The sequence below is a fragment of the Moschus berezovskii genome, chromosome 21 (assembly GCF_049115385.1).
Source record: "Moschus berezovskii isolate FMDL1 chromosome 21, NW_MosBer_1.0, whole genome shotgun sequence".
Classification (NCBI taxonomy): Eukaryota; Metazoa; Chordata; class Mammalia; order Artiodactyla; family Moschidae; genus Moschus; species Moschus berezovskii.
This window is the reverse complement of record NC_142480.1, coordinates 49,367,915-49,382,562: the sequence shown is the minus strand read 5'-3', so window position 1 is coordinate 49,382,562 and position 14,648 is coordinate 49,367,915. Positions and strand designations below refer to the sequence as shown.

The window sequence follows — 14,648 nt, the reverse complement described above, 5'->3', positions numbered from 1 at the left end:
CTGCAGGAGAAACAACAGCAAAAATAAGTGTGGTAAGCAAAGCTGAGAGAGAAAGAGGGAAAAATAGGAAGCTAAAAAATGAAAGACACTCTTTCACTTTTAGCTTTCAAGTGCAAGAGTTGTCTCCAACTCTTTTCGACCCCATGGACTGCAACCCATCAGGCTCCTCTGTCCATGGGATTCTCCAAGCAAGAACACTGGAGTGGGTTGGCCATTTCCTGTGCCAGGGGATCTTCCCCATCTGGGTATTGAACCCGGGTCTCCCACATTGCAGGCACATTCTTTACCATCTGAGCCACTAGGTTAATCCTGGGAAGCTAGAGGAGAAAGCCAAACTGGATGAAGGTCTTCCCCAAGATCAAGAAGGTGGGTGCTGCGGTGCCAGGCAGAGGGAGAAGTTAACAGCTATTGCTCATGGAGCTCTGGAGCCCAGCTCTGTGGCAAGACCACCTGGGTTCTCATGCCAGCTCTTCCCCCTCCTGGCTGGGCCACTGCCCCTTGCTGAGCCTCTGTTTCCTCATTTGTAAAATGGGTACCATAGCACTTATTTCATAGGTTCAGTATGAGAAATGGCATGTGAAACGGTTTATAGTCTGTTTAGCATGTGTAAGAAGTCAATTAGCATATATTGCTATGGGTGTTATTATTCTCTACCTCTATCCTCCAATTTTTAACTAATAAGTAAGTGCAACTCAACAAGGTAATCGACTTGACCAACGTTGCAGAGCTATCAGAAATGAGATTGGACCCTGGTCTCTCTGACAACCTAGTTCTTGTTTTCTCTCTGCTGTGGGTCATGACTGCCCAGTATTATGTCCAACACATAATATATTTATGTGATCCATAAATATTTCCTGAGTGAAAACAAGAATACACAGATCATAAATAAAGGAGCAAAAATATTAATTCCACTGCTATGAATCTAACACAAAGAAATCATTTAAACAAAGAGAGAACTTCCCTGGTGGTCCAGTGATTAAGAATCTACCTTTCAATGCAAGGGACGTGGGTTCCATCCCTGGCCAGGGAACTAAGATCCCCCATGCCTCGGGGCAACTGAGCCCACCTGTCCCATCTGCCATAAAAAAGACCTAACACAGCCATATAAATATTTTAAAATAAAATAAACAAAGAGAAATGCTGAAAGACTTGATTAAAAGTGGCAGATTGAACACGTTTACCTTCACCTCTTCTTGAATCCCCACTAAAATGACAGTAAAGGAAAAAAAGGCACAAATTTTCAAGAACATAGAGACTAGGAGGGGAGATGGGGACAGATTAGTGGAAAGGAGACGGACAAGTGGTGGACGCTAACTTAGAGAAGCAGAGAAAATTGAAGCACAAGCCTGCAGACTGGGAGCTCTACAAGAGTCAGGCTGACTTGACAGCTCAGGAACTGGAGGCACCTCTGAGGGTGGGGGTGTGAAATATGTCTGAAGACTGACGGAGAGTCCCCAAATCTCCTCCTATCCCACACAACCAAGTGAGCACCCTGCCTCTGCCTGTTGGGAGACTGGCAGACTGAGGGCGGGAGTGAGGTGCCAGGTCATAGCGTCTGCCCACAGAAAGTCCCAGCCGTGCCTAGGTTCCCCAAGGAGTTGGGAGGACTGCCCTCTGGGGAAACTGACCTGCCCAAGAGAAAAGTCCGGAAGACCTTTATCTGGGGGTCCTCCAACAAAGCAGCTGGAACCCACAGATTGACAGGCCCTGCTTAAGTAAACAGATAGCTGGGCATCAATTTTCCTGCCACAGGAGCAGGCACCAAGAGTCCCTGGGCATTCGAAGAAAACCTTGAACATGAAAGCCAAAGATATAAAGTAAGCAGATGAAAGGCTAGGGAGGAAACACAGTGGGAAGGAACCAAAGTAAACTTGAGAAAACCTGTAATGAGCATACTCAGAGGGAAGAGAAAATGTCCACCCTTGTGGCAGGAAGCGGAGAAGGCAATGGCAAGCCACTCCAGTACTCTTGCCTAGAAAATCCCATGGACGAAGGAGCCTGGTAGGCTGCAGTCCGTGGGGTCGCTATGGGTCGGACACGACTGAGCGACTTCACTTTCACTTTTCACTTTCACACATTGGAGAAGGAAATGGCAACCCACTCCAGTGTTCTTGCCTGGAGAATCCCAGGGGTGGGGGAGCCTGGTGGGCTTCCGTCTATGGGTCACACAGAGTCGGACAGGACTGAAGTGACTTAGCAGCAACATCAGCAGTGGCAGGAAGAATTGCAACATCAGGGAACAGGAAGCGCTTTGGGAGCACAAATGGAGAAGATTAATAAAGGAATTAGAAGATTAAAGGAAGATCTCTTCCAGAAGCTAGAATAAGAAGATAAAAGATGGAAAGTGGAAGAGATATTAGAGAATCAGTCCAAGAAATCTAATATCCAAATAATAGTAGTTCCAGAAAGAGGCGAGAGAAAGTGGAGGGGAAGAAATTATCAAAGAAATATCCCAATATCCTATAAGTATAGGAACTAAAAACTCTTAATCGAAAGAGCCTCTGAAATTCTAGCTCAGAGAAAAAGACCTAATCAAGGTTCTTTGTAAAATTTTGAAACACTAAAGCAAGATCTCCAAAATTTGCAGAAAGTAAAGAATTAGATACTTTGGCCACCTGATTCAAAGACCCGACTCATTGGAAAAGACCCTGATGGTGGGAAAGATTGAGGGCAGGAGGAGAAGGGGATGACAGAGGATGAGATGGTTGGATGGCATCATTGACTCAGTGGACATGAGTTTGAGCAAACTCTGGGAGACAGTGAAGGACAGGGCAACCTGGTGTGCTGCAGTCCACGGGGTCGCAAAGAGTCAGACATGACTGAGCGACTGAACAACGACAAAAGAAATGGAGGACGTATCAGGACCAGGCATCCAAATGACACCAGATCTCAATGGTGGATCAGAAGCTGGAGGACAGAGGACCAAGGCTTCAGAATCCTGAGGTGTTGATAAAATGGCTTTTAACTTAGACTTCTATACCTGACAAACTAAAGTGAAGGTAAAATTAAGACATTTTCAGGGACTTCCCTGGTGGTCCTGTGGCTAAGACCCTGTGCTGCCAAAGCAAAGGGACCAGGTTCAATCCCTGGTCAGGAAACTAGATCCCACACGCTGCTACTAAGACCCAGCACAGTCAAGTAATTTTTTTTTAAAAGTCATTTTCAGATATGATGTGTTGGTCTCAAAAGGGTTTTTTTTTCCCCCAACTTACTTTTTTTGCAAGAAACTGTAGAAGCTATTGTTGTTCAGTCTCTAAATTGCATCCAACTCTTTTCGACCCCATGGACTACAGATGCCAGCTACCCTGTCCTCCACTGTCTCCTGGAGTTTGCTCAAACTCACGTCCATTGAGTCGGTGATGCCATCCAACCATCTCATCCTGTGTCGCCCCCTTCTCTTCCTGCCCTCAGTCTTTCCCAGCATCAGGGTCTTTTCCAATGAGTTGGCTCTTCGCATCAGGTAGCCGAAGTATGGAGCTTCAGCATCAGTCCTTCCAATGAATATTCAGGGTTGATTTCCTTTAGGATTGACTAGGTTAATAGAAGCTGTTAGTAGAAACTGACCTCCACCAAAAGAAGGAAGTAAACGAAGGCAGAGTAGCCATGGCATCCATACTGCAGGAAAGAGGCCAAGAGGCCTCATAGGATGGAGGGAAGGGAGGCCCTTTCATAGGGGTGTAGGGGCAGAGAGCTCCTTGACCAGTGTCTCCAGGAGAAAGCAACACTGGTGATGTCTGATATCTTTGTCCGGTGGTCAGGGAACTAGATCCCATGTGCTACAACTACAGATCCCACATGCCACAATGAAGATCAAAGGACCTCCCCCCCCGCCATACTGCAACTAAGACCCAACGCAGCCAAATAAATAAATAGTTTTTTAAAAGGCATCCCCAGTGGAAGCAGAAGCACTATAATGCAGGGTTAAAAATGTGGGGTATCAGGTTAAGAGACATGGAGTTCAAATGCAAGGTTTGCTGCTTACTATATCTTTGGACCATTTCCTGGACTACAAGGAAAGGTCCTGATAATAAATGTTGCTGTGAAGGATAAATTATATTATGTAAATGTGCCCATAGAAGGTGCAAGATAAATGTTTGCTCCCTAAACTACAGCTAATAAACAGGTTAAAATTGTATTCAGCCATTCAGAACTTAGTATTATAACTATATGTACAAACAGGGATTAAGTGAAGAAAGCAGAAGATATTAATAAAATTATGTATCTATATGTCAAGAGACCAATATTATAATTATATAAATACTCTTCAAACAGATACAGGTAGAAAGGAAACAAAAAAATAGAAATAGTTCTTGTTCTGTAACGGTTGTGAGGATATGGATTTTTTTTTTAAACTTTTGGTTTCTTCTAGCTGTTTCAAATTGATATGAAATAAAATGAAGAGACTATGAGTATACATTTCATCCTCCATAGTTTTGAAAGTTGTTTGTAGTTCATTTGCTAATAATAACGATAAGCAGTGATGCTAGCCACTGTCTTTTGAATCTATCCTTCATGTGTAAAGAGAGATGTGCTTTGCTTTAGTGGAAATTTCTAGAATATGTTTATCTGTAAAGTACTGTGATGCTCTCTTGTCATGTGGGAAGGAATGAAGGTTCAGTGCCTAAGTTGCCGTGAGTTTTCACAAGGGTGGAGTTGTTGACTAGCTGAGGAAATATTTTTCTGTTCTCATGTCATAGGAAAGAGCTGCCATTTCATCAGGGCTAAACCACAGCCCTCAACAGTGGCTTCTTTCAGCTTTTTGGAACTGCGTTCCTCTTAAGAAAGCTCCAGGGCAGCTGCATCATTTCCTTCCCTTTACATTTCTGCTCAAGAAGCAGTGTCTGCATTCCCCAGTCGTTCTCTCATCACCCAGGAGTGTCCATGACCTTGTTCTGTCCTTCAGTGTTTCCCTGGCCATCAGTAGGGTCTGAGGTTCATCAGGGTAAATTTATAATAGTCATGCATATCATAAACATCCTTAACTCCTGGGTAGCTTATATTTGTTTCTAAAAGACAGGTTACATCCCCATGAAGAGACTTCCACAGACATCATCCAGTTACCTTCAACCGATGTTTCCAGTTTCTTGACTGTTTTTCCAGACATATTTTTAAAATTTATTTTTTAATTGGAGCATAGTTGCTTTACAATGTTGTGTTGTCAATAGTTTCTGCTGTACAACAGCGTGGATCGGCTGTAAGTATTCATATATCCCCTCCCTCTTGTGCCTCCTTCCCAACCCCTGATTCCCACCCCTCTAGGTCATCACAGAAAACACCAAGCTGAGTCCCCTGTGCTCTACAGCAGCTTCCCTCTAGCTCTCTGTTTGACACATTAAGGTACTGTGTAAATATATCAGTACAACTTGCTCGATTCATCCAGACATATTTTATGCAGAAACAGTTACACATACACACACTTCTTTTCCTCTTATTGCACAGCTAGTAGTATGCTATATACTCTCCTACACTTGGTTTTTCTTCATGAAATGCCACCGAGAGCTTCTTCCATATGAATGTAGGAAGAACTTCCTCCATGTATGTCTCAGCTGCTTGGTATTCCATCAGTATTGCCAATCTGATGAGTGAAAAAGTGTCTTCTCACTGTGTGTTTTAATTTGTATTCCTTCTGTCAAAGAGGCTGTGCATGTTTTTTACATCTAAGAACTATTTTTATTTCCTTTTCTGTTGACCTTCTAAGATTCTGCCCAATCTTCCAGTGGTCATTGGTTTCTTCAGAATCATCTGAAAAGATGATTTTTGTTCTGTTTTTACTTGGGCAAGATTTTTATTTTCAAATTATTGGTGATACCAATAATGGTTATACCAATGGTACTTATAACATTAAAAAAATCCCCAAATAGAATACAAAACAGTGGAAACAAGTTCTTAACGTGTGATTGTAGTTACCTTTGGTATAAATCCCTCAGTCTAGAAGATAGTTGATGATCATACCTTTTTCAGTTATCACATCTCCTAGACAGGCTCCTGTTTTGAAAAAATATATTTTTTCTTCCTTCTCTTTTAGAATGTATAGTTAAATATTTTCCTTCTGTAGTCTAACCATGCATACTTTTTTTGGGGGGAGGGAGCGAAGGGACACCTCTGTCTCCTATAATATCACTTAAAGTGTATTTTTTAACTTCCTATTAGTTTTCTCTGTGTTACTTTAGCCCAGAGATCTTTGGGTGGGGTAATGGAACCTAGTTCTGTAATGGATCCTTTATGCATGATGGAGATTAGCCCTTTGTGGTATGTGTTGCAGATATTTGTTCTCGGTCTGTCATTTGTTTTGTGACTTTGCCCATGGTGGTATTTGCCATGCAGATTTTTTTTTCTTAATATTTGCATAGTCAAATCTTTGGATCATTTCTTTTGGCTTCTGGGATTTCTGTTTTCCTTTGAAAGATCTTCTTCATTGTGATGATTTTAAAAACCACCAAACTTTCTTTGGGACTTCCCTGGTGGCTCAGACGGTAAGGAATCTGCCTGCAAAGCAGGAGACCCGAATTTGATCCCTGGGTCAGGAAGATCCCTTGAAGGAAGGCATGGCAACACACTCCAGTACTTTTGCCTGGGAAATTGCATGAACAGAGGAACCTGGTAGGCTACAGTCCGTGGGGTTGCAAAGAGTCGGACATGACTGAGCAACTAGCAGTTTCTTTTCTTTCACTAATCTTTCTTTGGGCACATGTAGTTTCATTTCCTATTTTAAAATGTTTGATCTCTCTGGGATTTGTCCTGGTATGAAGGGTGACTCCAACTTAATTATTTTCTAGATGGCTACCCTTTGCCCATAACCATTTATTGAACAAGCCATCTTTACCCCATTTATTGAAATGCCACCTTCCTCTCCTTCTAAATTTCCTGGATGCATTTAGGCATATTTCTAGTCTGTTCCATTCTGTTGATAATCCTGAATATATATCATTAGTGGATTTGTAGCTTTTAAATACGTTTTACTGTGGGCAGAGGGATTGTTACTAGTGCCCTGTCACTACTCTTCTGTATCATAATTTCCTTGACTATTACAGCTGGTTCTTTTTTTCCATATGAACTTTAGAATGCTTGTTTCATTCCAAATATAAAAATCCTGCCATTTTCACTGTGTGTCTGTGACATTTATGGATAATTTAGGGAGAATTGGCACATTTGTGATGCTTTTCCCATGCAAGCTCATTTTTTCTTGTTTCCTGAGCCCTAAAGAGCTTTATATACTTTCCTTATTATCTCATTCTCGTGTCTGAACTTCCTGGGAACAAGAATAGAGCCAGATTTTGAGTGTAGGGTAGTAACAATGAGATATATATATATATATATATATATATATATATTGCTGACCCAAAAAAGCATATTTTTAATTAAGTTTAAGAACCTGTCTTCCTCTAATATCAGTTTGCCATTTTGTGAATTCTTTTTTACATATCGAGGAAAGGCAAAATACATGCTGTTGTTAAATGCTGACACTTTTCATTCTTACAATAATCTCTTGATTAAAGTGCTCTTAAAAGGGCACTCCATGTAGATAATCCAGGAATCTCACATTTAGGTATCCCAGTTCCCCCCACACTAGGAATAGTAGCAGATACGATGTGACATTTCAGCTCTTATCTTCCCTCCTGTCTAGCCCTGGCATAGATTTTGAGGTGACCTTGGCCTGAGACGTGAACAAAGAGGTTGGGCGAAGAACAGGCTATTGCTGTCTCTGTGCCTGTCCTTCAGACAGATGACGGGTGACCGGGGAAGACAGGGGCAAGATGAAGGTGTTCCGCGTGCTGCGTGTCACTGTAGGTCCAGTGTGGTCAGCAGAGGCAGCTTCTCCAGAGCTATTTATTCATTTTTCCCTTTTGGCCACATTGCATGGGTTATGTGATCTTAGTTCCCCCACCAGAGATTGAACATGGGCCCTCAGTAATGAAAGTGTGGAGTCCTAACCACTGGATCGCCAGGGAATTCCCAGAGGCAGTTTTTTTCAAATCCACGATTTAGCAATAAGAAAGGTGAGGTGGGGGAACAGTTTAGCATCCTGGGTGCCAGACTCCAGGAGCTGTGATGTAGTCTCCCAGCAGAAAAGTGAAAGTGTTAGTTGCTCAGTCGTGTCCGACTCTGCAGCCCCATGGACTGTAGCCCACCAGGCTTCTCTGTCCATGGGATTCTCCAGGAAAGAATACTGGAATAGGTTGCCATGCTCTCCTCCAGGGGGTCTTCCCAACCTAGGGATTGAACCCAGGTCTCCTGCATTGCAGGCAGATTCCTTTCCATCTGAGCCACCAGGAAAGTAACTAATATTTGACTGGGTCTTTGCAGGACTAGTTATTTAATAGGTGATATTTGTCGGTGGAACCCCCAAGCCTCCTGATAAACTGGGAGCCCACTTAGAGCATAGTGTCCAAACCAGGTTGAGATACACATGAGGAGAGAGAGCTGAGCTTCCTCCCTTCTGTGTACAGAGGCTGGTGACCAGAGCTAAATGTGCAGGAAGATAATGGGATCAGAGACATTTAACATGTGAGTACAATTCAGAGGGGTTTTAACTGGTTTACTTTGAACTTTAAAATTGAGTTTATTTTTCCTCAGAGTAAAAAAATGTGTGGTTTCTTTTGAAGTGGTTTTTTTTTTTTTGTCACTCATGGGCTTCCCCAGTGGCCCAGTGGTAAAGAATCCATCTGCAATGCAGGAGGCTTGGGTTCGATCCCTGGGTTGGGAAGAGTCCCTGGAGGAGGAAATGGCAACCCACTCCAGTATTCTTGCCTAGAAAATCCCATGAGCAGAGGAACCTGGTGGCTACAGTCCATGGGGTGCAAAGAGTTGGGCACGACTGAGCGACCGAGCACACGGGCACACACATTGTCACTCATGTGCGTCTTCCTGCTAACATTCATTCTTCATGGCTTGTACAAGACAGATAGATAATGGTTCAGAGATGTGCCAGTGTCCTGTGTATATTTAGAAACCAGGCATAGGAACGGAAGCCGATTTCCGTCTTGTTTTCTTCAGCCATTCTTGGTCACTGCAGGCAGAAACAGCCCTCTGTGCACTGGAATTTTTCTGTGCACCATCCTGTAATTCAGGAACAGAGCAACAACCGTTTCAAAAATGTAGCGTGTGACAGCTGTGAAGAGGAATTCGCTTCCAGTGGGGGAAAATGCTGTGTTCCAAGCATACTGCTGATGAGCCTATTAATGGGGCTTGGGGAAGCTGAATGTGCCATTTTGAGATAAAACGCCCAAGGTGTTGGTTTCCAAAGCCAGTGATGAACTCCCTTCCCAGCCTCAGCCTCGCCTCCCCAGCAGGACTGGTGTCACGTGATGCAGGGTCTCCTCCACGTCTGGGCCTCCTGCAAAGAAGGGCCCTCCAGGGGGCTGTGTCCTAGCGGAAAAGGGTGAGGTCCAGTGTGGGGAGACCACAGAAGACCTACTGGCTTCGGGCCAGCCAGGCTGGATGTGGAAAGAGAGGGGGGACCCAAGGGCTCTGCGGTAGGAGCAGCAGCAGTTCTGTGCTCAGTCTGTGCGGGAGAGGCTCTGGTAGTTCAGGATCCAGAGCAAGTGTCTGCAGGATGTTTCCCTAAACTCTAAAGGGCTTTGCCCCTTCCCGCCTCCTCTGTGTGGACACAGGCTTTAGCCCACACACAGGCGCATGCACACAAAGGCCTGACATCAGTTCTCTGACATCTGGAGCTGCCACAAATCTTCGCTCCCCGTGCCCTCCCCCCACCCCACCCACGCCTGCCCCAGTGATCCTTGTGTTGATTAATTTATCCTCACTCAATTAAAGCAGGTAAAAATGATTCCCCAAACCAGACACCTCTCACCTTTCCAGAAGTACCTCCAACCTCTTGCTCTACCATCCCTCTCCTGGGTCTCACTATCTTTGGGGAGATATTTGGTATGAGTTTATTAATACTCTGGCCCCATCTTGAAATAATCCATGTGAGTATTCAAATTAATTACCCTTCAGATGGATCTCCTGCAGAAAAGAAAAAGAAGCTTCACTAACCTGACGAGGTTGGTTACAGTTGTGGAAAACACGTGAAATCAAAGAAATTTCTTTTGTTTGTTTAATGTGTGCTCAGAACACCAAAGAGAAGTTCCAACAAATTCAATGATCAGATTGGAAAAACATGATTTAACCTAACATCCTGCCAGTTGATCAGACAGAAAAGAGCTGGCACAAAACCGTTTGTTGTTTTAAGTCATAGTTGAGGGAGTTGATGCATCTGGAGTGTGGCATGGTAGGAACAGCTCTGGACAGAATGCAAGAGGTCTGGTGCTCTAATCCTGACTTTCTGATACCAAGCAGGTCAAGACTCTATTTTTCTCATCTGTAAAGTGGGGGCGATACCATCGCTCAGAGGTGTTGTAAACACTGCAAGACATGACCAGCCCAGTCCTTGACCAGAGGTTGGATACTCAGAAACTTGCCCACTCTCTGGGAACCTTAGACTCCCTATCTTAGCTCAGGCTGCTGTAACATAACACCGTAGACTGGGATGCTTAAACAACAGATAGTTACTTTTCAAAGTTCCAGAGGCTAGAAGGTCTATGATCAAGGTGCCAGCAGGTTTGTTTCCTGCTTTGTTTCCAGGGCTCTCTTCCTGGCTTGCAGGTGGCCACCTTCTCACTGTGTCCTTGCACGGCAGAGAGAGAGAGCGAGCTCTGGTCTCTCATCCTCTACTTATAAGGACACCAATCCCATCATGACAGGTGGTAGGGGAGCCAGGTAGGGCTTCAGTATATGAATGTTGGGGGAGACACAAACATTCAGTCCTTAACACTCCCCATCAGGTATTGAGTTATATTGGTACTTCTCAGTCATGTGACTCAGTCTCCCCGAACAGCCCCTCATCCATCCTTTCTGACCCCATTGCCCGCTCCTCCTCTCTGTGAGTAGTTGTCCGTGTTTCCCTCATGTGCTTCCACCCCCAGGATGTGAGCCTTCTAAGGTCAGGCACTGTGTCTCACTAATCTCTGAACTATATTGACTCAACATGTAAGAGCCAAAAAAAAAAGTAGGGCGCAGCCGGCGGAGTTTCGATGACATCTCTGGTTGGGTCCCGAGTACCAGCCACGTGCTTCTAGAGCCATTTCTGGTCCATGTGCTCACTCTCCAAACAAACCTCCTGGTCAGAGTAAAAGGTCATCTCTCTTCTCAGTGGTCAGATATTTTTGCTGAAATGGAAAATTTGTTTTTCTTTACCTGAGGCTGTGCTCTGAGGGCCTGTTGAGAAGAGCACTCTTTGCAGAGGCTGAGGGAAGGGCCCCAGCACCGGCCCCGACCCCCGGCCGGCATCTCGGCTCAAGGCCAAGGCAGGACATTATCAGCCACTCGAATGAGAGGTTCCCAAGAAAGAAACAGGAGCAGCTGCTGTGAGGCAGCACTCTGTGGGCCTGATGCGAGGGGAGCTTGTCCCTCGGGAGGGTCTCCCAAGACACCATGACCCCTCCCTTTCTGCCGGTGTCACTGAGGTGTTCCCCGGGATTGGGCTCTGCAGGAGAGCGAAGCTGAGGGCAGACTGGAGTCTGTGGAGTGAGCCGCTGTGTCAGGAGCACAGTCAGGGCCGTGGACTGGTTGGGCCTCCAGTCAAGTGCTATGTTCACAGATGCTGACATTCGAAAGTCACCAACCCTTGAGAAGGTGTCTTTCATTTTACCAAATAACCTTTTTTTTGTTTTTTAATTGGAGTATAATTGCTTTAAAATGCTGTGCTAGTTTCTGCTCTACAATAAAGTGAATCAGATTTATGTATACCTAAATTCCCTTCCCTCTTGAGCTACCTCCCGCCTACCCCCATCCCATCCCTCTCCTCTAGGTCATCACAGATGACCCTTTAAACCTAAAGAGCAAGTTCTAGGTGAATCCCCGAGGTGACCATGGATGCCTGAGAGAATCCTGCAGACAGATCTGCTCAGTGTGTGGAACTTAGGCAGGGAGTAAACTAAATTACTGCTTCCCAGGTGGCTCAGTGGTAAAGAATCTGCCTGCAATACAGGAGATACAGGTCTATCCCTGGGTCGGGAAGATCCTCTGGAGGAGGAAATGGAAACTCACTCCAGTATTCTTGCCTGGAGAACCCCATGGACAGTGGAGCCTGGCGGGCTACAGTCCATGGGCTGACAAAGAGTCAGACATGACTTAGCAACTGAGTGTGCTCAAACAAAATTAATACTTAAAAAAAAAAATGTTGCTTGCAATATGTAAATTACTGGCCCAATATGCTTTCTAGTCTTCAGTTGGAGCTGTATCATATATATTGGGTTGGCCAAAAAATTCATTCAGGTAGTGAATACGTTGTTCAATACAGTTCTTGGTGTATATGAAAAGGTATGTATTTTATTTTTAATTAAAACTGAATGAACTTTTTGGCCAGTCCAATAACTCAGCTTGTGTAGATTCAGCTCTTTACATCAAGAACGACAGACACTTACACACACACACACCCACACCCACACACTCACTCTTCATTTGTGCTGGTCCCGCAGGCGGCTTCTCTACTTGGACGCACTCAGCCCCATCTTGTGTAGGTTGGGAGCCTCACATCCCCACCAGCAGTGCCAGGGCCTGTGTGCTTCTCCTGCAAGGGAGGAGCATCGTGCTATGTCCTTGCATTTAAACATTTGGGTTTCACAACACGACCCTAACCTCAGGTCACCAGGGTCACCTGTGTTAATGCAGTCCCAGCCATCTGCCCGGCACTGGACGAGAACAGCCTGGACTTCACGGACAAGCAGTATGTTCCTGCCTGTAGGGTATTCAGAAGGTGATTTGACTTTAGCTGGTAGTTTGAACTTTTAATTTGAAAATCAGACTACGGGTGAGACATGACCCCACTCCACTAACAGAATGACCCTGTGGAGGAGAGAGCAAAGTTAAAACAGGAGAAGGGATCACTTCTGAATGGCCCCTTTGCCGTGACTGTTGCACTCACCGAAGACCCAGAATGTGGTCTGAGCCTTTGTCCTTTCTCCTGGGTGTCACCAGCTTCTGACTCAATAAGTGGATTTATATCAGGAGCAGCTACCAGGGCTCCCCATGTTGCTAAGAAGCCCCTGATTGGCCATAGTCTTAAAAACGGACAACTCTGGAATACGCATATGCTAATTTGATGTATTTTTAAAGCTAGAGGCTGCCTGCTGACTAAGATATGTTAAGGCTCATTTGCACTAGTTCTCGATAACTGTAATATTTTTAAAGGATGACTAAGAGAATCATAGGAGTATCTGGAATGAAAATATCTCTTTTTCATCATCATGCCTGTTTTATCATCCAGATAAGCACTGGACACAGTGGTCATCAAGGACTCAATTGAAGTCCTGACTCTGTCCTTGATTAGCAGAGTGACCATGGCTAAACTCTGGGCCTCAGGGTCCCCATGGTTGCCAACAGCTGCCCATTGCACAAACTTGTTACCAAAGGCAAATGAAAACAAGGTTGGACTGTGTTGCACAGGGAACTCTAGTCAATATCCTGTAATAAAGCATAATGGAAAAGAATATGAAAAATAACACGTATATATGGGTGTAACTGAATCATTTTGCTGTACAGCAGAAACTAACACAACATTGTAAATCAACTATACTTTAGTTTTTATTTTTTTTTTACATACTATTCTATTTTAATGTGGCATATATAAAATAACTGTATAAATGCATATATGCACAATGTAGACAGAAGCATATATTGTTGTTCAGTCCTTAAGCCATGTCCAACTCTTTGCTACCCAAGGTACTGCAGCACCCCAGACTGCAGTACATATACATCAAAATTAAATTATATGGTTCTTTTTTCAGGCAATCGTTTCCACCTTTCCCTTCCTGTGAATGCTTGCTTCATATTCCTTCTATCCAAAGTCCTCCAGCTGACCCAAAAATATCCTCCAGAGTTTCACTGTCCAAACCAGTTTATCTTCTCCAGAACCACACACTACATGTGGTCATGACTCTCAGGTCAGTTTCAACCTGTCACACTTCCCTTTTGATGAAAGTGACGAAGTACCCTCCCCCTCGGGCTGTGTCCCATCTTCTACTGCAGGTGGGGGGACACTTCAGGGTGGACACATCAAAGGCAGCAGCAGCTTCATTTGCTTTCCATCCGGAGACCTGGAGCTCCTTAGGGACCCTGCAGCAGGGAGGGGGCAGCCATGACTCCTGGACTGGGGTGGGGACAGCCAGATCCTGCAGTTGCACGGTTCTCTCTCACCCTCATGACCAGAATGTCACAAATGTGGTGTCACTGTGACGCTGTGCCCACGTCCACCACCCGCCTAAACTTCTAACCCTGACTGATCATCTCTAATCCCACGATTTCCTTAGAGCTTAGGAAATAGGGTTCTGACTCTTCCATTCTCTTGACTGGAGAATGCCTTCTACAGTTGTTTTCTTCTGAACAGTTTTCTCTCGACTGAAACAACGCCTTACTCTGAACTGAGTAGTCATCAAGCTGTTAACACTGTATTTCTGTTCAGCTTTGGCAAAATTTTATTACCTATGATCGACAGATATATTCCTGATTTACTCTCTCCATATTTAAAAAGAATTTCAAAGTAACAAAATAATTTTATACACTATACAACTCAGAGCAATTGTATATAGGGGACCAATTCATTGCTCACAGCGTGGGCAGAACCCTCTGCCTCCAAACATTTTTTGAGCTAG

The 14,648-nt window shown here is 44.4% G+C and overlaps 1 protein-coding gene across 4 annotated transcripts in view; it reads left to right on the top strand.

Moving 5' to 3' along the window:
• The window catches only part of ABHD2 (abhydrolase domain containing 2, acylglycerol lipase), a 119,748-nt gene that overhangs the window by 50,086 nt on the left and 55,014 nt on the right, over positions 1-14,648 (top strand). The window lies entirely within an intron of this gene.